Source organism: Dasypus novemcinctus, chromosome 2, assembly GCF_030445035.2.
Source record: "Dasypus novemcinctus isolate mDasNov1 chromosome 2, mDasNov1.1.hap2, whole genome shotgun sequence".
Taxonomy (NCBI): domain Eukaryota; kingdom Metazoa; phylum Chordata; class Mammalia; order Cingulata; family Dasypodidae; genus Dasypus; species Dasypus novemcinctus.
In genome coordinates this window covers 180718388-180743540 of record NC_080674.1, presented here as the reverse complement: position 1 = coordinate 180743540, position 25153 = coordinate 180718388, and positions in this window count along the sequence as shown.

Here is a 25153-nt window from a genome sequence, read left to right as displayed (position 1 = left end):
AATAGCTACCAGTGCATGCCCGTCTGGTGCAGGGGCTGTGGCAGGGTTCCGGGTTGGCTGAGCCTCCCAGAAAGAACCGCAATTGCTCGGGGGCCTTCCACCTACAGGAGCCAAGGAAGCCGAGCCAAGGGGTTCTGCCAACCCTGGCACCAGCTCTTCCCACTGGGGAGGGATCAGAGAAAACAGGGCTCCCTCAGCTCTGGGCTCTCTTGTCCCACGAGACCTCAGATGAATCCAGAGGGCCTAGGCCAGGGCCCCCCTGTGGTTGTGCCCCAGAAATTTCTAGGGAGGACTGGAGGGAGGTAAAAGGCATTCTGCCTCTGAGAATCCTCGCTCAGGCTCTTGACCTCACAGTATCTGCTGGGTACTCAGCCTGGATGGAGAGTAGGGTGTCAGGAGTGGGAGGGGAAAGGGGAGTCCCAGGGAACTGTGGAAACTGAGGCAGAAGCACCAACCAAGTGCTTCTAATCTTGGAAGTCCCCTTAGAGGGTCTGGATTTTGATACTGAGAACACGGGGAATTAAAGGTAGATTTTAAACAGAAATGGGACACAGTCCAATGAGTGTTCTAGAAAGATCTCTGGGGCAGTGTGGAAGGTGGATTGGGGCAGAGAGACTCAATTTGGCATCATCCATATAACACGATGAGCATCCAGAAGCCTCTGGGGGATCTCGAGAGGGTCATGCCCCTGAGCTTTGGGGCAGTTTCTGCCTAAGCAATCATCAGTCTGAGCTTATCTTTTCTCTCCCTGTGCAGAATCCTTCTTCGCTCCCCCTTCTCCCTGGCACTCCTCAGGGTGTCTGACCTGGCTGAATTGCAGGACAGCGGGTGCTTACGGACCATGGGATTTGACATGAGGCACTAGGGTTCAATTTTTGTCTCTCTGACACTTACTTGCAACCTCTTCACATACACGTTTGATTGATTGATTCATTCATTTTGTTTTATTCACTCACCTGTTCATTATACTTCCCTGGGGTACCTATGTAAGCCAGGCTCTGGTGCTGGATTCACACAACAGAGAACAGGCTAAGATCCCCACTAATTACAAGGTCTAGGGTGGGGGATCCACCCTGATAATGTCAAAGCCATGCAGCAAGGGCCCTGAGAGGAGAGTTATTTAAGCACAGGGAATTCAAGGGGTGTGGAAAGTAACATCCAGCCCATTTGGGTGGAGGGTCCTCTGGCTTCCTGCTGGAGGTGACAGCTGAACTGAGCCTGAGTGACACACATCCAGGTAGAGGGCAAGGGCTGGCAGGAGAAAGCAGCCCCAGGAAGAGGGTCTGCCTGGCACTGTCAGAGCAGCCCTGCAGCCTAGCATGTAGCAGGGGACAGACAGATTTCCCAATAGAGCAATTCCCTGGCGCTCCTGCTGGGAACTGGGTATTTTTCTTCCTCCATGTCTCAGCTTCTGGGCCACTTGCTCATCTGGTTCTTGTTATAAAGAATTTACTTTGTGCCAGGCTGAAATGACGCCTCCTGGCCTTCCTTCTCCTGCCCCTTCCGTCAGCCCGGCTTGGCACACATCTCCTTCAAGGAGCCTGAGCCAAGGAGGGTGGGGCCAAGGGAAGGGTCTTGGGGATGGGGCAGGGAGGATAGAGACTGTGGATGACATAAGAGCAAGGTTGTCAGTGAGCTAGCTGCTGGAGGATGGCAGTGCTCCCCATCCACCGAAATCCATGCCAGCCCATGCAAGCTTAGGTGTCCTGCCTCGCTATTCCCCTCTGTAAAATGGGGGTAAATAATCACATTTCAATGAAAGGTAATTGAACACCTATTTATTGAGCCCCTTTTACATTCCAGGCACTGGGCTGGCCTCTGGGGGTACATAGGTGAACAATGCAAAATCAGCCTCTGTTCCCACTGACTTCTTAATTTATCTTCTCCTGGCTCCTCTCTTGGCCTTCTCAGGGCTCCATGGGAAGGAGAGCCATGATAGATTAATGATGTCTGCCTGGGCAAGGGCGGGAAAAGTGGCAGGGCACACTCTAAGTGTCAAGTATCGGCTAACTTTGACCAAGATCAACCAGGCCTTCAGATTGGGGACACTCCCTGTGTAAGCAGATACCAGATCATTCTATCATAAGGTGACTGGGCATTTGAGGGTACACAAATTGATCAGGATTTATTTCCTTTGGCTGAGGTGAGGAGGGTGGGAGTGCAGGAAGCAGTGGCAGCATCAGTGGCTTTAGTCCCATCATGAGCCAAAGGAAATAATCCTGAAGCAGGAAAATCTTTGGGAAACGTGGGGAAAGTGGAGGCAGGGACTGGTCATCTTTTTACTTCCTCATTCTGCCTCTATGTAGGACTACAGTGAAATCACCCAAAAGACATGAGACCTGATGCTAGCGGGAAGTCATCCTGGATTGGGTGGAGTTGCCCCTTCCCAGGTCTAACAGACCTGTCAGTCTCTCCCCATTACCTCTGAGCCCTTTGTGACACCATTTAAACGCCGTTCATCCTTCCCGCTCCATCTACTGTGTAATGACAACCTGCTCCCTCCTCTGTGTGGCCAGTCTAGGGACCAGCCGTCTGGGGACACAGGCTCAAATCCAGGTTCTTAGCCTTTCTTGCTGTGAGATCTTAGAAAACTTCATATCACTGATCTTCAGTTTCCTTATTTGCAAAATGGGAAAAAAAATAATACCTAGTTCAAGGTATTATTGGTGGGTTCAACTAGATCACAGGTGTAAATAGGTCCCTATTTACAACCTAATAACTGTGCAAAAATGCTTAATCTAAAAAACAAAGCCTTGAGATAAACCAACCAACAAAAACAATCAGTTGTCCCACTGAATTCCTTCCCTTTCTACCTCTTCCTTACAGGTTTTCTTTTCTGGATCTTTAAAAATCACCATTTATTGAGCACTGACTGTGTGCCAGGCACCATGTCAAGCACTTTACAGGTCACCTTATTCAGCCTTCACAACAGCCCACTGAGTAGGTATATTGCTGTGCCCATTTAACAGATGTAGAAACTGAGGCACAGAGAGTGACTTGCCCGAGGTGACCTATAAGTGGAAAGTCTGTCTCTTAACCATCATATGACTTGGGTCTCTGCCCTGAGGACTCCCTTCTGGGAAGTAGATCCCCTTAGACCACACACACTTTGAGGAAAGGGAACAAGCTCCTTGGTTTTCACATCTCCAGCATTCCACACAGAGCCTTACATGAAGAAATGTCACTACTTATGTCCAGAAAAAATGAATGAATGACTGAATGAAGGAGGATTTTCAGAACTGTCTTTTTTTTTAACAGGGTAGAAACAAGTTTATACTAAGATGAAGGAAACCTGAGTTATCCTTCACCTTCTGCCCTTATTTTCTGTGTGACACTGTGGGCTCAATTGCTCCTTTCATAAAGTGGGGATAATAATACACTCTCTGCCTTGACATGGAGACTGGGTCAAGGGATCTGTTAAGAACACTATGAGCTTGCATACAGGTGAATGATCTTGTTCAACTTGACATCCTAACAGTGCCCAGCACATAGTAGGTGTTCCATGGTTATTTGCTAAAGGAATGAATGACAGTCCTAGTCTCAGTTATTACAAGTCAAAAACCAACTTTATAGCAGCTGGTCACGGGTGGGCTAAACGTTCCTAGTTTGGAGCAGGGGCCTTCCCTCTTCTGTAGTGGTCAACTGAAAACCATTTGGGTGGTTAAGGCTGGTCCTTCAATTAGAATTGTGCTTACACATTCACCCACTGCAACCTAGAAAGGGTTAAACCTTGGGCAGCATTGGCTGGGTGTTCTCCAATCCTGCCTTGCCCCATTACCTTGCCTCCAGCTGAGATTAGGCCATTAGTTTACTCATAAACAGGTGGCACACTCCACCTGGGCAGCTAGAGATAAGGGCCATTTTAAAGCTGCAGCGCTAAATGCTGCTCTCCCGGCCCTGGGCCCACCCACCACCTAGACCCCATCCAGTTTTCAGGCAGCTCTGCTCTGTCCTTTGGAAACAGCTGTGTTTGGATCAAGGCTTCGGGGAGAGGGTATGACCACACAGACAGAAATGAGTTCCATGATCGGGCTTCCAGAATCATAGGATTCTTGGGCCAGGAGGGCCCAAAGCTTTCTATCAAATCCACCCATCAGAGACATTCTGGAGAACCCTCATTCCAGAACTAAGAGGGTGTCGTTCAAGGCTTCAGAAACTTCTGCAACTTCTTATTTCTAGTCCCATTTGATGGCAATTCTTTGGCCTTCTTCCTAGGCTCTACTTCCCCGCTGGAGATATTGGGATTACCATGTAACTTCTGAGATTTCCCTTGACAATTCTGACAGCTTGACTTGTCACACTAGACTGGGATTAGCCAGCCACGGCCTGTAGGCCACATCTGGTTCACCACTTGTTTTTGTATGGCCAAAGCACTAAGAATAGCTCTTTACATTTTGGCTGAAAAATTAAAAGTAGAGGAATATTTCGTGACATGTGAAAATTATAGGAATGTCAAATTTCAGGGTCCATAAATAAAGTTTTATCAGAACACAGACATATTCATTTACATTTTGTCCTTCTACAAAGGCAGAGTTTGACCATTGTGATAAAGATCATACCTGGTTTTTTCATTGGTGAGCACTTCTGCTCGGTGCACTGTAAAGCACAGCAATGCAGTTTCAGTTCAACCGAGTGTCAAGGGCCACATGTAAAACATATGTGGATGAAAAGACTTCCGAACATGAAATACATAAAATCTTATTACAGATAAGCTTTAACAGATGTATTTGCAACTGATTTGGATGATGGGGAACACTGACATTGAACCCCAAATTAAGTGGAATGCTACCCCTAAAAGGGAATTCCGTCTTTCCACTCAATGATTACTATTATTATATTTTTATTTTCATCAAAAACATGTAGAAATATTTTTCTCTCATTATGTAAGTGCCTAATACCCTCCATTTTTCTTCTTGGCTCACAGAGCCTACGATATTTACTATCTGGGCCTTTAGAGACAAAGCTTGCTGACCCCTGCCCTAGACCATTGACCCGTGCAGAAATTTCATTATTTTGTCCTCCCAATTCCCTGTCCTAGTTTGTCTTACCTCCAGAGGGAGCCTTTACAGACCACGGCCAAAATTTGGGTTCGAATGCTCTCATCAATCTTAGCAACCATGAAACGTGAATCAGAAGACCCAAAAATGAACCAAAATAAAGCCTAGACCCTGGTGCCCCACACCACTCCCTTTCCTCTTCTTGCTTCCTCAAGGAAACTTCTCCCACTCCTCACAGGCTCATGGGTTTTCCTCTCCTCTGCTCTGATTCCCACAGAGGAGAAATCTAAATAATCCTGGTTGCTTCATGTATCGACTCATACCAAATCAAAGGAAAATCAGTTCACTTATTCAAATATTATTCAAGCATCCTGCTAGGGGCTAGATCAGTGGGAGAGTAAATGTGAAACCTCCTATTTGGTATAAATCCCAACCTGAGGACCAGAACGGCCCAGGGGCCCTGAACTTGTTGCTGGGAACCTCGGGCCTAGGTGAGCTTCACCGCTTGTTATCTGTGATCTTCTTTAAGTTGCTGCCTGTCTCACAGCCTGCGTTTCCTCGTCTGCAAAAGAAGGGGCTGGGGTTCAGTTACCCTCAGGCTAGGTCTAAGATTTATTTTATGCTGGTTACGTTGGCAATGAGGCACATCTGGGAGGGTGAGCATTGAGGGGTGCCAACAGCCTCTTTCCTACCAAACAGTAAAACAGCAGTCCCCTGGATTTTCCCATCCCCAGTCTCCGGATAAAAGATCTCTTTAAGCCTTTGTAGCCACTGGCCTCGGCCTCTCTCCCCCTCCGACCACATGCCCTCGGGGAATTCTGGAGCCTGACTCAGCTCCCACAGCCCCAGGCTCAGCCAAAGCCAATTTCTTCATCCAGGATCAATTATTATTTTTTTCTTCTTACCTTAAAGAATAATAATGAATCACACTGTCAACCCCACAGTCCTTTCTATTATTCCCTCTGTCTGCCCTTGGATTTCCTCTTTGGTTGTGTAATTTGGCCTTTACAATATCCTTTCCATGCTAACAAAAATGAAGCACTTGGATGGAGGGTTAGAGGGAGGTTTGGCCTCCTAAGCCAGGAATTTGATTAGTTCTTGACTCCTACTTCCCCCTAGCCCCCACGTGGTTTCAGTGACCAAATCCTGCTTTCTTTTGCTCTTAAGTCTCAAGTCCATCTCCTCCCTCCCAGACCTACAGCCACTGCCTGCCTGAGTTGATGGCATCATCACCTTTCTTTTCACCTCCTGGGACTCCAGTGCCTCCTCATCAACCGACTCTCCAGGCCTGATCACCTGCCTCTTCCTCCTCCTTAAAGCTTTCTTTGGCTCCCCATTGCCCAAAGGATAGGCTCTAAGTTTCTTCATTTATTGATGACTCACAGCAGATTCTGACATGATCTGTCAGTCCAAAGAGTAATTTCGAAAACCGAATTATGATATCTTTAATCGGGACAAGTGCTGAGCCTGGCCCTGAAAGAATCTGAGCTTGAGCTTCCAGTAGGTAATTAACTCTGCTCACCTTTTACGATAGCCATTTGTTATGTTTTTGCTTGACGGGCATCTAAAGCCCCTTTTTGTATGGGAGGAATTCTGGGCCAGTCTTGGGGAAAGGCAGGGCCACCACTCCCTACCCCGGCAGCCTGGTCAGTTGGATGACCCTCTTGGGCGTGGAGTCCTGAGGAGTGACCCAGACTGGAATTCCCATACCCGGTCTTCCTGGGCCCTCACCATTTTCCCAAACCTACTTTTCCACCTTATCCTTTGTTAAGAGCCTTCCCTTGTGCCCTTTTTCCATCTAAAGTTACTCAGTGTGGAGTTTCTACTGCTGCAAAAAAGATACCCAAGTGCCCTGAGGCAACTCCATCGTCGTCCCCTTTGCTCCTTGAACTCAAGGCTGCAGTCCTGTTCTTCTGCACCATGATAGAGCTGTACCTGGAGCAGCCAGCCCCATCACAGGAATTTTCTGTTATGAAATTCCCTTGGGTAGAAATTTCTGTCACTTGCAACCAAAATAGTCCAGACTAAAAGAGTCATGAAAGAATAAAAACCCTATTAAATCTGAAAGCATTTACTAAGCTGTCCTATGGACCAGCCTCAAGGGGAGGCCAACACTGGGTGTCGTTGTCTAGCCCTGAGTCAGGGTGCTGTTACCAGAAGGAGGGAATGAGGAATAGCTGCTGAGCAGATTAGCATGACAGCCTCATAGGCAGTGGTTACCCATCCTTATTTTAATTTTTAATTTAATTTTTATTAAATGATAGAAATAAGTTTTCATTAGGGCATAAGGGACCCTAGAGAACAGCAGGCAGGAGACAAGCTGTGGAGAAGGGTTGGGAGTGTGTCTTCCTAGTGGGGGTTCCTGCTGCAATCCTCAGTGCTGGGAAGAGAGAGCACACTTGGCCATGTGTTTGGAGGTTCCGCCACCAGTGACTTTCTGCTCTCACCTACTTGGAGGGCTCGCTGCAGATTCACACTTTTCAGTATTGTGAAGGAAGGTGAGAGGGAACTGAGATCGTTCCCAGGTCCTTATCTGCCTCCCCATATTCCATTTATTTGTGGGTAGATTTAGGTTGCTTCCAAGGCCTAAATTCAGTTAAAGACCTTTTCTCATCACTGTCTCGTCAAATGGCTTTAATCAAGTTTTCTCCGTGTCTCTAAGCCTCAGTTTCTACATCTATAAAATGCAAGAGATTTTGACTTGCACTATTGACCTTGAAGGACTGCTGTGACGATTAAACATGAGATTCCAGTTCTGAATCAACTGAAAATGCAGCGTATCATAGGGACATCAGCAAAAGTAAATTTAAAAGGCAAATATGCTCATGTATCTACCAGCCTAAAATATTTCGATGGCAATAAATTGCTTGTAGAATGAATCCAAGTCCTTTTTGTGGTCCACAAAGCCCTGCCTGACCTGCCCCTGACAAACCTCAAGCACTGCCATGTGTCACTTCCCCTTCATTGGTCTCCCATCTGATCCTCAAAAATGCTGAGGTGTTTCCCAGGGCTGGGCCTCCATACTGGCTGGCCCCTCTGCTTGGCTCCGAGCTCTTCTCTGCTCTCTTCTCATCACTTAGGCTCAGCACAAAGGCTGCCTCCTCAGAGAGCCTTCCCTCACTCCTGGACCAAGTCAGGGCTCCTGATGGACATCCTCATAGCTACTGGGCTTGGCCTTCTTAGCTCTATTCAATTGCACTTAATTAATCAGTTCCTTGTGAAATGAGTTGATCTATACCTATCTCTCCTGCTAGAATATAAGCTTCTTGAGGGCAGGGGCTATGGGTGACTTGGTCCATTTTGAGTTTCAGGGTCGAATAGAAATTTTTCAGTAAATATTTATTGAAAATGAAGGAATAAATGCATCCATTAAAGATATTAATTTAATTCTTTCTCTTTATTAGTTGTAGGGGTAGACACTGGTTGACATCTATTCTTTCCAAATCAGCAGATGGGGTAGAAACTCCAAAGGCAGCTGGGATGAGTTAATGATTCACAGACAAATCTGCTCATTCAGAGAGATACTTCCATGGACATAACAAACCACTACTAACCTTAACGCAAAAGGGATCATGCAGTGGCCATTTGGACCTGGCAGGAAAATTCCCTTTTGGTAATATTTGGAAACTTCAAAAGGTCCTGACACCATGTCCAACACTGGATCTGCAGGTAATTAACAAGCACATAGTACTCATTAACTCAACAAATAATTAGCAAGTGCCTATTAGGTACCAGGCTCTGTGGTCCACCCTGAGGTGCCCAGAAGGGAGCTGGGAATGAGGTGGGGGTCATGGGGGGTAGCTGTTCAAATGGTGTTCTTGGTGGCAGACTTGGCCCAGTGGTTAGGGCATCCGCCTACCACATGGGAGGTCCGCCGTTCAAACCCCGGGCCTCCTTGACCCGTGTGGAGCTGGCCAATGCGTAGTGCTGACGCGCACAAGGAGTGCCCTGCCATGCAGGGGTGTCCCCCGCGTAGGGGAGCCCCATGTGCAAGGAGTGCACCCTGTAAGGAGAGCCGCCCAGCATGAAAGAAACTGCAGCCTGCCCAGGAATGGCGCCACACACATGGAGAGCTGACACAACAAGATGAAGCAACAAAAAGAGACACAGATTCCTGTGCCGCTGACAAGAACAGAAGCGGACAAAGAAGAACACGCAGCAAATAGACACAGAGAACAGCCAACCGGGGTGGGGGAGGGAAGGGGAGAGAAATAAGTAAATAAATACATCTTTAAAAAAAAAAAGAGGTGTTCTTGGCCTTGCAGGGGAGATGGGGAAGGAGGGGAGACAGGGGCTCCAACCTCAGGACAAATAGCCACTTGTAGGGCCAACCTTCTCTTCCCCACACCCCAACCTTTGTCTGTTTTCTAGTATTATTTTTAACTTAAAGAAGGGGATATTCCTGCGTTTAGTTCAGAAATCTAAGCCTCATGGAAAGTGCTGGTATTAGCATCTGGGGTTGGCCTTGGCTGAGAACCACTGGGCCTCGATATCCAAGTGCCCTCTGCCCTCCGTGGCTGGGCCCGCAGCTGGGGGCCAGTGTTGCTCTCCAGCTGCACCCACAGAGTCAGGTCATCCCTGACGAGATGTTGGCATCTGGAGGAGGGAGGTCGTGAGGGGTGGGAGGAGTCTTTTCCGAAGGAGCCCAGTGGCTTTCCTAATCACTTGTCCCTGGAGAGATGGGCTTGGGAGAATCTCCCAAAGGCAGGAGCCCTCTGTTTTCTCCAGGGACTCTCTGACAGGTCTGAATCTCTGGCTGGGATCGTCCCACCCACCCAAGCTCCTAGAAGCTTTCCAACTTGCAGAATTGGCAGGGACTCTGGCAGCCAGAGGAGGAGTGGGAGATGGAATTCTGGGTGGAAGCAGCTATGTGACGAGAGGTGGGAAAGTGCCTGGTCCACTCTGTGACACGGTAGTAAAACAAGAAAGAAAGAAAATGAGATGAATGAGACAGATGAGACCCTGCTCCCAAGGAGTCTACAGTCTAGTCAGGGAGACAGGAAATAAGCAAATAAATGAACTGGTCTTGTGCCAAGGATTTACAAAAACCTGGTCCTGATGAATTAACATGTACCATGTATCATGTGTCATGAGGCATGGAGGGCTCATTCTGTACAGGAAGGGAGTGAGGCTCAGAGAGAAGTAACTTCGCCAAGGTCACTTAGCTGGTGAATGGTAGAGCTGGAATTTGTCCACTTTGGCACTCAGGGAACATTGTTTCTCTCATTGCCCAGCACATTCTGCAGCCCAAGATTCAGGTGGGATGAGTCAGAACTTTTAGTTGCTGGGACAGAGCTGGAATTTTGCATAAGTAGGATTTACGGAAACCAGACCAGGTGGCATCGCCGTACTTCTGGAAACCAGACTATCACCATCTGTATTTTGGCAAAACAACCAGTTAGAAGCCTTGTTGGCTGTGCTGTGGTTGACAGACATTGTTCACGAGAGCTGTGGGCTGCTCCTGGCAGTGACTGGTGAGCCCTTCAAGTGCCCTTCAGAGAACCCTAAGCTTATTCTCTCCCCCAGGCAAATTCTCCTCCCCACCATTTTCCCTAGTGGACTTAATAAGATCCAAATTCCCCACCAAGGCCTGTGAGGTCCTCCCAGTCTCTGGCCCTCTCCTCTCGTGACCACGCTGGTATTTCAGCTGTTTCTCAAGTCTGCCAAGCTCATTCCCTCTTCAGGGCTTTGCATTTTGCTGCTCCCACTGCCCTGCCACAATGTCCTGCTATCAGATTTTGGCATGGCTGGCTCCTTTCCATCCCCCAAGTCTCTGCGCAAGCATCACCTCTTCCAACAGCCTTCTCAGACCTCCCGATCTTAAATCATGTCCCCACTTGCTGCCTGAGCCCTTTCCCTGCTTCCTTTACTTCATAGCAATCATCACTACCTGCCATGTTATTAAATGTTAATATAATCATAATAATCTGCTTATGTCTTATTAGCGGCTTTCCATTGGAATGCAAGCACCATGCAAGCAGGGACCCTGCTCGCTGCTGTACCTTCTGTAACTAGATCAGCATCTGGCACAGAGTAGATGTTAAAGAAAATCCTGTTGAATGAATGAAATTCACAGAGCTAGAAGGACCTGCTGAGATCAACATCCCCTTCTTTCTCTTTTTACCCGGAGAAACTTACACTTCTTACAGTAAGTCACCATTTATATCATATTCTTTGTGAGTGGCGCCCCCTGGAACACACGCAGCTGGGTAGAAGACAATGTGCAGGATGCTTTCTGGAGGTATGCAACAAACACCCTTGGATAAGCACAAGCCCTAAAATTGAATGGCTCTGGGTGTGGGCTCCAGCTCTACACTTCTTGTCTGTGTGAACGTGGGTATGTACTTAATCACTCGGTGCCTCAATTTCCTCTTCTAAAAATGAGGATGATGATAGAACCTGCTTCTTAGGGTTGTTAAAAGGATTTAATAATCTAACATATGCAGAATACTTAGCAAGGTGACTTATATATAGTAAGTTATGAAATATAAAAATGAAACTACATTTATCTGTACCAGGTAAAAAGTTTAAGTCAGGCTCTGAGAGATACATGTAGAAAATACAGAGACTGTACATTAGATAATAAGCAATAGCCCATTCTAATACTCTAGCCAATGGGTCACAAGCTCAAAGGCCTTTAGAGCTGGACAGGTCACTTGGGTCACTTAATTGAGTGAAGCAGGCAGGGTGGCCACTGAAGAGGGCTCTGTCTAAGAGGATAGCTGCAGCTCATCCTCAGCCATGGTTTGCCAGGGGGTATACTTGGCTCAGCATCTCCTGAGGTACTCAGATCTATTTTTCACAGAAGCCCAAGTCTTGATATTTGTCTGAAATCTCACAGATTTTAAATATCAGCAATTAATTCATCCATTGCTCTAGAGTCAGCCTTGACCAGTGTTCTATCTAGCTTTGTTATTTCCTGGTGTGAATTAGAAAAACCTTCTTTTACTCAAATCAGCCTCATTAAGGAATAATTTACCTAAACAAAATGCACCTGTTTTAAGTGTACAGCTCCAAGAGTTTGACAAATGTATGCATCCATGTAACCACCACAATAATCAATGTATAGAACATTTCTATTGCCGTGGGAACTTCCCAGCCAATCCTCACCTCCACTCCCACCTTTGCCCCAGACAACTACTGATCTGCTTTCTGTCCCTATGGATTAATATTGCCTATTCTAGAAATTCAAATAAATGGAATAACACAGTATGTACTCTTTTTTTGGTCCAGCTTCTTGCTCTCAGCATAATGTTTTAAAATCTTTTCAATTTACTGGCGCAGCATATGGCCAATGTCCCATATGCCCTTAAAAAGGAAATGTATTCCGCATCACTGGGGGTAGTGTAAATATCAATTAGGGCAAGATTCTCTATGTCTTTCCTGATTTTTTTGACTATTTGAACTATCAGTTGCTGAGAGTGTTAAAATCTCCAACTAGGTCATAAGATTGCCTATTTTTTCCTTTCATTCTGGCCAGTTTTGTACGGGCTGGTTAGAAAATGGTGAGTGAGACTGCCACAGGCCCTTGGTTACCGCAGGGTGATTAGAGCACCCAGTCCAGGGGTAGGAGCAGGAAGCCAAGGCCTTTTCTGTAGCTTCTCCTTGGGGACAGTGTAGAGAATTTCACCGAGGCTGAGCGTAGGACCTCTGCAGGTGACAAGAGACCAGGCTTGCCTGAGAGAGGTCCTGAGCAGCCTCATGGCCCTATTATGGCTGTCAGCAACACCTCTTAGAAGTGCTGGCCCAGCTACTCCTCTGTATTAGTCAGCCAAAGGGGAGCTGATGCAAAATACCAGAAGCTGGTTGGTTTTTATAAAAGGTACTTATTTGTGGTAGGAGCTAATAGATACCAGGCCATAAGCATAAGTTACTTCCCTCACCAAGGTCTATTTTCACATGTTGGAGCAAGATGGCTGCCAACGTCTGCGAGGGTTCAGGCTTCCTGGGTTCCTCCCTTCCAGGGTCTTGCTTCTCTCTAGGTTCAAGTTTCCTCTCTTCCCAGGGCTTGCTTCTCTTTCCTCTGTATGCTTACTTCCTGGGGCTCCAGCCTAAGACTTCAACATCAAATTCCAACCTCAAAACTCCAACATTAAGAACCCTCAGCTCTGTCCTTTGCCATGCCTTTTACCTGTGAGTCCCCACCCACCAAGGGGCAGGGACTCAAAACCCTACTGACAAGGCCCAGTCAAAGCCCTACTCACAACTTAATCATGCTCAGGTACACACCAGTTTGCAAACATAATCCAATATCTGTTTTTGGAATTCATAACCATATCAAACTGATACATCCTCCCTGAATGCAAATCACCTGGAAACCAGGAAGGAGCAGACACCAGAGTGCCTAGGAGAGAGGCCACCAGCTCCAGCCAGACACCGACGGCATCATCTCCTCTGCAGAAGGGAACAGGTAGCAGCTGCCACTGTCCCATGGGCCAGCAGTTCAGTCTGGCACTGTATCTCCATCAACTCAGTTTCCCCAAATTTTATCTTTCAAGCATTACTTCTGCTTGTTTTCATCTTTAGTCAGGGTCACATATTACCTGTACAGATTCACTTAATATTTTTTCTTTAAACCACCCCATTTTTTCTTGAATACAAATATTTGAAAAGGAAACTTGATGTTACTACTTTGAAGAGAAAGCCAGCAGCTCTCAATATTTGTAGAAGGTAGTTGTAAAAATATATATAATAAAACAAGCTGTGGCATATTCAATGATCGTCGGGTATGATTTTCAGCAAAGGGCATTGAGTCTTTGTTAAAAATGGAGATTACCCAGTATTAGGGGAATGCTAAAGACATACAAGCACCAAACTAGAAATTCTCCTTAGCTAAAACAAGGTCTGGAAGAGACAAAAGAGTGTTTTTTAATGCCTTTTCCGTGAATCATCTAAAATCATCTTCTGAGGGAAGAGGACTTGGCCCAATGGATAGGGCATCCGCCTACCACATGGGAGGTCCAAGGTTCAAACCGTGGGCCTCCTTGACCCGAGTGGAGCTGGCCCTTGCGCAGTGCTGATGTGCGCAAGGAGTGCCGTGCCACGCAGGGGTGTCCCCTGCGTAGGGGAATCCCCTGTGTAAGGAGTGCACCCCATAAGGAGAGCCGCCCAGCACAAAAGAAAGTGTAGCCTGCCCAAGAATGGTGCTGCACACACAGAGAGCTGACACAACAAGATGATGCAACAAAAAGAAACACAGATTCCCGGTGCCGCTAATAAGGATAGAAGTAGTCACAGAAAAATACACAGTGAGTGGACACAGAGAGCAGACAATTTGGGGGGTGGGGGAAGGGGAGAGAAATAAATAAAAAATAAATCTTTAAAAATAAATAAATAAAATCATTTCTGTATGCCAGTGGTATGCATTGCATGTGTTTAGAAAATCTATATGATCTCATTTAGTCTTCACATTCCCTCAGTGAGGAAAAAAATATTATCTCCAGTTTAGACATGGGAAACCCAAGACGTCAGTGATTTTGTGAAAGAACTGCAACGGGAGCCAGGGTTTAGACTGGTGCAGTCATTTTCCAAAATGCACCGTCTTTTTGTTCTCCACTATGTTCTCTCTCTCCTAGAAGTACAGCAGCTGAAGGTGGGGTGTAGAAGAGCAACATTCAAGAGCCATCCTCAAGCTCTACTGGCCCTGTGCCCACACAACGACTCTTCTTTTTATGTCAGCAGTTTCTCCCCCACGTTGCCAATGGTGGGACGTGTTGGCTTTGACATATCACTGATGTGTCCTCACTGAGCCAGCTCCCAGAAGTACTCCTGGTCCCTCAGACCTTCTCTGCCATTAGTGTAAGGCCCAAGCTCTCTGCGGGCTCACCTGCTGATATCCACCTCTCAGAGGAGGTCTTTTGAGCATCAAAGTGTGATCACAGATGTAAAACAGACTGTCAAAGTGAGAGCTTCGAGTTCATTCTGTCCTGCTCCTTCATTTCCCAGATGAGTAAACTGAGGTCCATCAGGGCTCGGCCCATGTTAAAAAGTGGCAGAGCCAGTGTTTGAACTCAGGACATCTGCCTCCCAGTCCAGTGCTCTCTCTGGGCAACGCAATGAGAGTCAAGACCATTGTAGAAAGTGAGATGTGACTCTTGCTCTCGGCAGCAGGAGAAGAAACATTAGCAACGTCCCAAATCACCGTCTTCGACGGTGCCACCTTCCTGTGGATTCACAACCCTGGAAGTAAAGAAAGATGTTGTGACTGGTTAAGGTCTCTTCTAGCAGGGATTCCCGAGTAAGCCATGCCCCTTCCACCCTCTCTGCTGCAGGTGTCTGAAAGCAGGGCCCTTGCTCCAACTCGCCCCAGATACAAGAGAGCAGCTGTGTCCCTGTCACCTTGGCTCTTTTCTGACCAAACCCCAGAAAAAAGCCTCCTCGGCCCCGTCATTCCAACAAAACTCCCCGCGTAGGGGGTGTTCATCTCGTATTTGTGGTGATGTTTGTTTCCTATCACAGATTCTTCAAAATAGATGGAATATTCCAAAACACAGCCACCTCCACTGCCTTGTGCCCAGAGGTGAGGCAGATTCAGAAAACGGGCAGGACGGGACCCAGCCTGGTGGGGCACATGGCCAGGGGACTCGGCAGGATGGGAGAGCCTCAGTGGAGCATGCTGGGGTGTCTGGTACCCAACACTTTGTTCTGACTAGACAAAAGCTTTTATAAAAATTATCGCCACTATTATCCGTATTCCTGTTATTTTTACTGCTGGAAAGCCCTGGGGCTTCTGGGCCAAGCAGATCTGGGCATTAGTCTTGCCTCTGTGGGGTTGTGAGCAAAAGTTCCTAAGAGCTTTTCCTCACCTATTAAATAGCCTATGGCACAGACTGCGTGGGACTTGCGTGATGATTAAATGTGCTGGGAAAATAAATGACTCATGGGAGGTGCTCAAAACATAATAGATTTGACTATAAGACTTGGCTTATATGTGGCTCTTAAAAGTTTACAAAACACTTTTACATCCATCTTTCAAACACATCCCACAATAGCTATCTGAGGGAGGCTTTGCGATCATCCTCATTTTATAAAGGGGGAAACTGAGGCTGCAGGGTGAAGTGACGCATCAAGAAGCACACAGTTTCAAGTGGCAGGACGGGGACTTGAAGCAGTGGCTGAGTATGGAGAGGATGATTCCTCTGGGCAGGTGTGAGCTGACTCTCTTTCCCTGTCTGACCCGTGGAGCAGAGGTGACGGCACTTCCATTCTGTCTTCTATAGCCTTTTTGCCAAGGTAACCTGGAAGCTTATTGTCCATGGGAAATTTAGACTGAAGGCACGCTTGGGCGGATGGGGTTGAGAGGCCCTGCCTCCTTCATTTCCTCCAGTACTGTGAGTTGGGGAGCCCTGAGGATAGCCCTGGGGGTCCCATGAGTCTCTGTGAAGGGCAGACAAGTGCCGATCCATGCTCAGACAGCAGAGGTCCTTTGCTGCCCAGGGACAATGTGCTCAGGGACAGGGAGCCCCTCCCAGCAAGGATGCAGAAGGCAGGCAGGTGAGGGGAGCGGGGGAAAGGCCCCCATCACTGACCCTGCTCCCCTGGCCTGTGGCCTCTGGCATTCGATGGGAAGGGACACACTGTGCAGGGCATGGCCCAGCATGTTTACCCATTTCCATCACCGGGCCATTAAAGAGTGGGAGCTACAAGGGGAGCGAGAGGTGGACACTCAGAGAGACTGATTCCACTGGCCCCTTCCTGCGTGCCAGGCATTTTTACACACATCCTCGCAGGTAGTTCAAGGGAGCCTTGGAGGCGGGATTAGTTTTCTAATGCTGCTCTAACACATGACCACAGCCTAGTGGCTTAAAGCAACACACATTTATTCTCCTACAGCTCTGGAGGTTAGAAGTCCGCAGTCAGTTTGGTTGGGCCAAAGTCAAGATTTGGCAGGGTTTGTTCCTTGAAAGCTCTAGAGGAGAATTTATTGCCTTGCCTTTTGGGTCTTCCAGCAGCTGCCTCTATTCCTTGGCTCGTAGCCCCTTTGTCAAGGTTTAAAGCACATCGTTCCAGTCTCTGCTTTCATCATCACATTGCCTTCCCCTTATAAGTACTCTTAAAGGTGCTTGAGATTAAAGCCTAGTGGGCTAATCCAGGATGACCTCCCCATCTCAAGGTCCTTTACCAATCACCGCTGAGAAGTCCCTTTTGCCATGTAAGACAACACATTCACTGTTTCCAGGACTAGGACGAGGGCAGCCTTGGGCACAATTATTGAGTCTACCCGAAAGACTATGGCGATGGCTGACTGACATCTAAGAGTGAACTCTAAAATGCCAGCTCTACTGTTTACTAACCTGTGGCCTTGGGCTGCTTAAACACTGTTTCCTTGTCTTTAGCTTAGGGCTGAAGGTAGCTCAAGACTTTATTGTGCAGGTCAAATGGGGTTGACAAGCCCCTCTCACAGACCATATGGCACATAATAGGCATTCAGTAGGTGTGAATTCCCTTACTCTGCTGCTGTGGGTGAAGCTGTGCTTCAAAGCTAGATAATAAACTCCAGGAAGGCAGAACAATCCTGTCGCCCCCAACCTCGTGGCTTCTAGGTCCAGTGGGCTCAGGATAAGCTCTTCCCATCACCAGTCCTCCAACACGGGAAGATGAACAACAGGAGACTCACCATGGACCAAAGTCAAGAACCACACTAGGGCACCTGGCGCCAGAAGGGAGGGATCCCCTTTTACCAGAACAGAGCCTCTTTCCCAAGGCAGGCCCATGGGTTATCTAAGCACTGACATTACTAAGTCTTGAGGGGATGGGCAGACTCTAAGCCACAGGATTTAGCCAGTTGAGGGAGGTTTATGGTGATGCCATTCGAGTATGAGGATGTGGCTTACTAAAAGCTGCTTCTTACGGAGTCACTTCCCTGTGTCAGGTGCTTTGCATCATACATGTATCATTTATTCCCATTTTTTTCTAGATGAGGACATGGAGGAGGAGGAGGTCACACAAGTGGTAGATGATGCAGCTAGGACTTGAACTCAGTCTGCAGGGCTCTGTGCTTTGCACCCATGAGCGTTTCCCGGTGTTAGCCCCACAGACCAGAGTTCCCAGCGTGTTGCCTGGCCCACGCTGTGCCTGTTAGCCTCACCTGCTACATTTGGGGAAAGACCAGGGGGAGCTGGGCCTCCAGCGGGTCTTCCTGCGGGGCCTGCCTGATGAAAATCCTTCCTTCTTCCCCAGTGCCTGGCTGAGGGCAGAGCCTTGGCCTCTGCTTCTCTCCCTTTGCAGGAGGCCTGTCTCTGACATGGCCTTGGGGGTGAGGGTGGAGGAGGGCAGGGAGACTGGGGAGGGGTGGAGGGTAGGGGGACAGTTCTGTTCTTTTAAAAATAACTTTTACTGCCTTCATGGTTTTCTCTTTACAGTAACAAATATTGGTTACCTTAAAAAATGAGGAAGTAAAGATGAGAGAAAGAAGAAAGAGGAGGAGGAGGAAGAAGAGGAAGGAGGAGAAGGAGAGGGAGGGAAGGGGAAGAAGGGAAGGGCAGGATAAGGAAGGGTAGGGAAGGGAAGGACGTGGCAGGAAAGAAAACAGGAAATACCATTACTCCGACCCATTTGGAGCCAATCATTATTAATATATTGCTTATCCTTTCAAGTCTTCTTTCTTCTTCCCAACCTTCCCTCCTTATTTCTTTGCCTGTGTCTTTGATTTTGTTCTTTCTTTCTCACTTGCGCTTTTGATCTTCTTCCCCTCCTCCTCTTTGTGTATGTTTTGTTCTACACATTGAAAAGCCCTTAGTACATATTTGCATAAATGGAATATTTCACACCCTGTTTTATTACCTCCTCCCCACCTTTCTTCCCTTTCAGTATATGGTTGACATCTATTTCTGCTGGCATTACAGAATCTACATCTTTTTCACAGATGGATAGTATTCACCATATTTATATGCCGTGGTTTATTTACTCAATTTTCTATCATTGAATATTCAAGTTATTTTGCATTTTACTCACATAAACTATCCACTAACTTAAACATCTCCGGGATGACATTTTTGAACATATGTCTTTGCACAGTTGACTTTTAAAATAATTTCCTAGAAGAAAAATTCCTAAGTCAAAAAAGTTGCACAGGTAGTGGATGTAGCTAAAGCAGTTGGGTACCTGCCTTCCACATGGGAGATCCCAGGTTCGATTCCTGGTGCCTCCTAAAGAAGACGAATTGACACAATGAGCAGACACAATAAGCAGAGAGTAGATGTGCCTCAAGCAGTTGGGCACCCTTCTCTCACACATGAAGTCCCAGGTTTTGTTCCCAGTGCCTCCTAAAGAAGATGAGCAGAAAACAAGCAGACCCACGAGCAGAGACAATGCGCGCAGACAGACACAAAAAGTGAGACAATGAGCAGACAGACAAGGAAGCCGTCTCAGGGATGGGGGCAAAGAAGTACACATTAGACATTTTCATACATACTATCAAAATTGCCTCCAACTCAAGTCATTCTCAATTGTTCTCCCACAGAGAATGTATGAGATAAGAACACCTATTTCCTCCTACTTTTGATAAGTCTGGGTATTGTCAGGTTAAAATGATTTAATGCTATCCTTTTGCAATGCTTTGAGTAGTGGCAAGATTGGACATCTTTTCATATGTTTGGTTTTTATTAATCTATTTGCATTTCTTCTTTAGTGAAAATAGATTTTTCCATTTTCTACTGGGAAAATCTTCATCTTATTAATTTGTCAGGGATCTTTCTATATTAAGGTTACTAACATTTTTTCCCTGTAAACCTAAAAATGTCTTAAAAATAGTTCATTAATTTAAAATCTTAAAAAAAAAGAATGTATTGTGAATTTATTTTTCTTTTTCAAACTTATTTTGGCTATTCTAAGATACTTGCATTTCCACGTAAATTTTGAATCAACTCATCAAATTCTACAAGAAAAGAAAGCCTTTTGAGATTTTGATTGTGACTAAGTTAAATCTCTAGACCAGTTTGTGAACAAGTAACCTATTAATACTACTGAGCCTTCTGATCTGTGAATACAATATATATCTTTCTATTTACTTATGTATTTTTATTTTTTCTTGGCAATATCTGTGCTTTGCAGTGTATAGATAATGCATATATTTTGTTAAATTTATCCCAAAACATTTCCTATTTTTTTGGCATTGTAAATTGTACTTTTTTCTTACATTCAATTTTTTAGTGTTTCTACTATATAGAACCATAATTTTTATTTATAGACCTTCATCCTGCAAACTTTTTAAACCCACTTATTAGCTCTTAATATTTTTTAATTAGATGATCATGTTGTCTGAAATAAGGATGGTTTAGCACTTCTTTTCCAATGTGCATGCCTTTTATTTATTTTTCTTGTTTTACTGCATAACAAAGATCATAAGGACAATGTAGAACAGCAGATTTGAGAGCAGATATGTCACCATGTTTCCAATATTAGGGGGAATATTTGATCTTTTCCCATAGAATATGATGATAGCGGTAGAGTTTTCGTAGACACCCTTCACCACATTGAGAGAGTTCCCTTATCTTTCAAGAGTGCTGGAAATTTTTATCATGAATGGGAGTTGAATTTTGTTAGATAGTTTTTTCTGCATGTAGTAAGATGTTTATATTGTCTTGTGCTATTATCTAAGATGGTGAACTATATGAATTGATTTTCAAATGTTGAATTTCTGGGATTAACCTAACTTGGTCATGATATCTTGTCTTTTAATACATTGCTGGATTCCATTTGTAAATATTTTGTTAAAGATTTTTGCATTTATTTTCAAGACATATGTTGTTCTATTGATTTATTACCATATAATGTGTTTGGTTTTAGTATCATGGTAATTCAGATCTCATAGAATAAATTGGAAAGTGTTTCATCATCTTCAGTTTTCTGGAAGATTAAATATTTGATAGAATTTATTACTGAATGTATTAGTCAGGGTTCTCTAGGGAAACAGAACCAACAAGTGATCCCTACAAATATTATGGGATTTTAGAAAATTGTCTCACAGGACTGTGGGAATGCATGTGCACAAATTCCATAGGACAGGCTGCAAGCTGGGAGCTCCAATGAAGGTTTTCAATGAATTCCCCAGAAGAAACTGGCTGACTGAAGTAGAGATGAAAATTCTCTCTTCTGACTGCTAAAATCCTCACTTCTTTTAAGGCCTTCAACTGATTGGTGAGATGTCTCTCATTGCTAAAGGCAATCTCTCCTCAGCTGATTGTACGTGTAATCAGCTATAGATGTCATCAATTTACTAGTGATTTAATTCCATGAAATGTCTTCACAGTAACAGGCCAATGCTTACTGGACCAAACAACTGGATACCATTGTGTCACATCACATTGAAGCCAGTCATTTTGAGAGAATTTTTTGTAGGAAGGAATTTAACTACTAAATCAATTTCTTGAATTGATGTAGGGCTATTCAGGTTATCTGTATTGTCTTGAGCAAGCATATTCTTGGTAGTATATGCTTTCAGAGAATTTGTCCTATTCATTTAAGCTGTAAAATTTATTGACAGAGTTATTCATTATATTCCCTTTTTATACTTTTAATGTCTGTAGGATCTTAGTGATAACCTTTCCTTTCTGCTACGGGTAATTTGTGCCTTTTCTCTTTTTTTTTCTGGATCAGTCTGGCATATCAATTTTATTCATTTTCTCAGAGAACTAGATTTTAGTAACAATTTTCATTTTTTCTGTTTTCTATTTCTTTGATTTTTGCTTGTCTCATTATTTCCTTCCCTCTGTTTACTTTGGGTTTAGTTTGTTCTTCTCATTCTAGTTTTTTTAAAGTGTAAGTTAAAACCTTGCTTCTATTCATTTTTATTTTTAAAATTATTTTAGTTTGTTTCCTTTTTATTTTTTATTGTGTTCATTTTTAATATAAGCATTTAATGATTCAAATTTCCCTCTGGGCATTACTTTAACTGCATCCCATAAATTTAAATATATTGTGATTTTATCTTCATTCAGATCAAACTATTTTCTGATTTCTCTGTGATTTTTTTCTTTGACCCTTGAGTTGTTTAGAAGTTTGTTATTTAATTTTCAAATACTTCAACATTTTTTCCAGATATATTTCTATTATTGATTTCTCATTCAATTCTATTGTGATTAGAAATAATGCCTTGAATATTTCAAACCTCTTTAATTTATTAAGACTTGTTTTATAGCTCAGAATGTGGTCTGTAATGGAAAATGTTCCATGTGCACTTGAAAAGAATATGTATTCTACTGTTATTTGGTGGGGTGTTTTACAAATATCCTTTAGGTAACACTGGTTGACAGTGTTGTTCAGGTCTCCAATATATTGACTGATATTGTGACTACTTGTTCTGTCAATTACTGATAGAGAAGTGTTGAAATCTCTAAATATAATTGGGGATTTATCTATTTATTCTTTCAGTTGCATCAGTTTTTCTTCATATATTTTGAAGCTCTGCTATTAATATACTATGAGAACCTTACAATAATATACTTCCATTTCCCTTTTCCTAGCTTTATGCTATTAATAGCACACATTTTACTCCTACATGTTATAGACCCTGTTACACATTGGTATCATTTTTCCTTTAAACTGCCAGTTATCTTTGAAAAGAGATGAACAACGAGGAAAACTGTCTTTGATATTTATCTCCTTATTTACCCTTTCCAATGTTCTTCATTCCTTTGTGTAAATGAATTTCCCACTGTTATTTTCCCTCTGAAGAACCTCCTTTCGTGTTTTACAACGGGGCATTTCAATACCTCTTACCTGGAAGGAGGGTAGACTAAGGAGGCTGGGGCTAAAGCTGTAATGAGTGAAGAAATAGTCGCCCCTCCTTTTAGCCAGGATGGGGGATGCCCAGCCATTTCTGAGGCTTGGACAATGCTCCTGTTTTACTTGTGCTCAGGCATGATCGCGGGGTGGTCTTGATCAGATGCAGTTGCAGAGCAGCCTTGACCTTGACGGGCATTGATGTTCAGTGCGGTAGTTTTCGTTCAGCAGGAGAGCGCCAGGGCCCAGCTGGGAGCGCCAGCCCAGCCCGCAGGTGTCAGGCTGCTGCCCTCTTCCTCAGGAGCTGCTCACCTGCAGGCTCCTCAGTCACCTCTCCGCACCTCTGCTGTCCCTCCCTCCTCCCTTCTCTGGGTGCTCCTCCTCCATCAGCCCCAGTCACCTTCTGCTCTTGTCCACTATCCAAACCTGCTCTCAGTACAGGGCCTATGTGGGGGGCATGGACCGCGTGCTGTGATACGGAGAACCCTGGACACACAGCAAATCAGCATTTTCATGCGTGGGTGTATGTCTGTAATTAACCGGCAATGTGACCCTGGCACTTTGCTTTGTGGGGCTCAGTTTTCTCATCTTTGGAGTGAACAGGTTGGACCAACTTTCTAAAAAGTCATTTTCTTTTGCATCTCAGAAGGACTGAAAAACTTAGCTCTGGTCTGACAGAGGGTGTAATTCTTTATACCCTGTTAAAATTATTTATAGTTTTCTGCATGTCTGGGCAAGCGTGGGAGGTGAACATGTGTGAGTGTGTGTGTGAATGTGTGTGTTTTGTGTGTGATTTTCTGGTGGTTCTACCCCACCATGTTGGCAGCCCCCCTGTTATCCTCTCCTAGAGCCATCTCCCAGTTTGGGGGTCTGGGCGCATGAGCATCTGGTGAGAAGAGCCAAGGGGGATCCTTTGATTCCTGGGAGGCGCCACCTCGTTGTTGCCAAAATGATGGAGCTCTCTAGAGGGTTGGATTAGGAAAGGCATGTTGGGGTGGTAAGAAGCGGAGGCACGTCTTTCTCTTCCTGTAATCTTTAGATGCCCTAGGTGTGGTGCCATTGGGGAAGGGACCTCAATTCCTCAAGATAATAATGTGTTTTTTCCAAAAAGAAACCCACAAACTAATAATTGAAGGATGTCAATTTGCATTAAATTGATAATATAAGGGATATTTCATCTGGATAAGTCACTATGCCAGGCCCTTTCCGTATGTGATCACACTTGATGTTCATAAAAATTCTGAAATTGGGTAGATTCCTTATCTTTAATACAGGGGTTCTTAGCAAGGGGTCCGTGAGCTCGAATTGAAATGCAAAATAAAAACCATTATTCTTGTGGCGTTGTGTTGGTGTGGGTGTGATATATTTATTAAATAATACACAGTGTAGTGTGGACTTAGTAAGGGGTCCGTGGTTTACACTTGACTTGCAAAGGGGTCCACAGAACAAAAAAGGTTAAGAACTCCTGCTTTAGTGATGGATCTGAGACTTAGTGAAGTATTGCTACTTGCCCGAGGACCAGATGAGGATTTGAATCTAATTCTCTCTATCTTATTCTTTTTTTTTCCCCAAAGATTTATTTTACGTATTTATTCCCCTCTACTGCCCTGTTGTTTGCACTCACTGTCTGCTCTCTGTGTCTGCTCATCTTCTCCATAGGAGGCACTGGGAACTGCACCTGGGATCTCCTGTGTGGGAGAGAGGCATTCAATCACTTGAGCCACCTCCACTCCCTCCTTTGTTGTCTCTCTCGTTGTGTTTCCTCTTGTGTCTCCTTTGTTGCATCATGTGATTGTGTCAGTTTGCCACACCAGCCTATTGCACCAGCCCCTCAGGTCAGCTCACTGTCTTACTTGTCTTCTCTAAGAGGCACCGGGAACTGAACCAAGGGCCTCCCATGTGGTAGGCAGGCACCCAGATGCTTGAGCCACATCCAATTCCCTATCCAATTCTTTCTTTATTTCTCTTATCTTTTTTCCCTCCAAGGACTGGAAGTTTGTAATGATGACAATGAATTCTCTGTCTTTGCTATATAGAACAGTACCCCCTCGCCTTCCCATTGGCAACATAAATTTACCTAGACAAGTCCGGGTAATAGCTTTTTATTTTTTTCATCTTTGATCTTTTTTCTTCTAACAGAAGCAGGCCCGGAGTTATACCCAGTCACTACTGGAGACAAAGAAGCACTTGACCATGCCAGGGAAGGGCTGAGTCCTGCTCAAGGTTAATCTATGAAGGTAGTCAGCCCTTCAGTGCCTCTGAGAGAACTGAGGAGAGCTGGATCAGCCTGCAGGAATAGGGAGCTGGGGCATGGCTGTCTTAAGAATCTCTCCTGGGGATGAATACATTTTAAAGCTTAATGTGCAGTAGTGGGTTTCATTCATTCATTCATCCATTCAACATTCACCAAGCACATTCACCCTACCAGGCCCTGT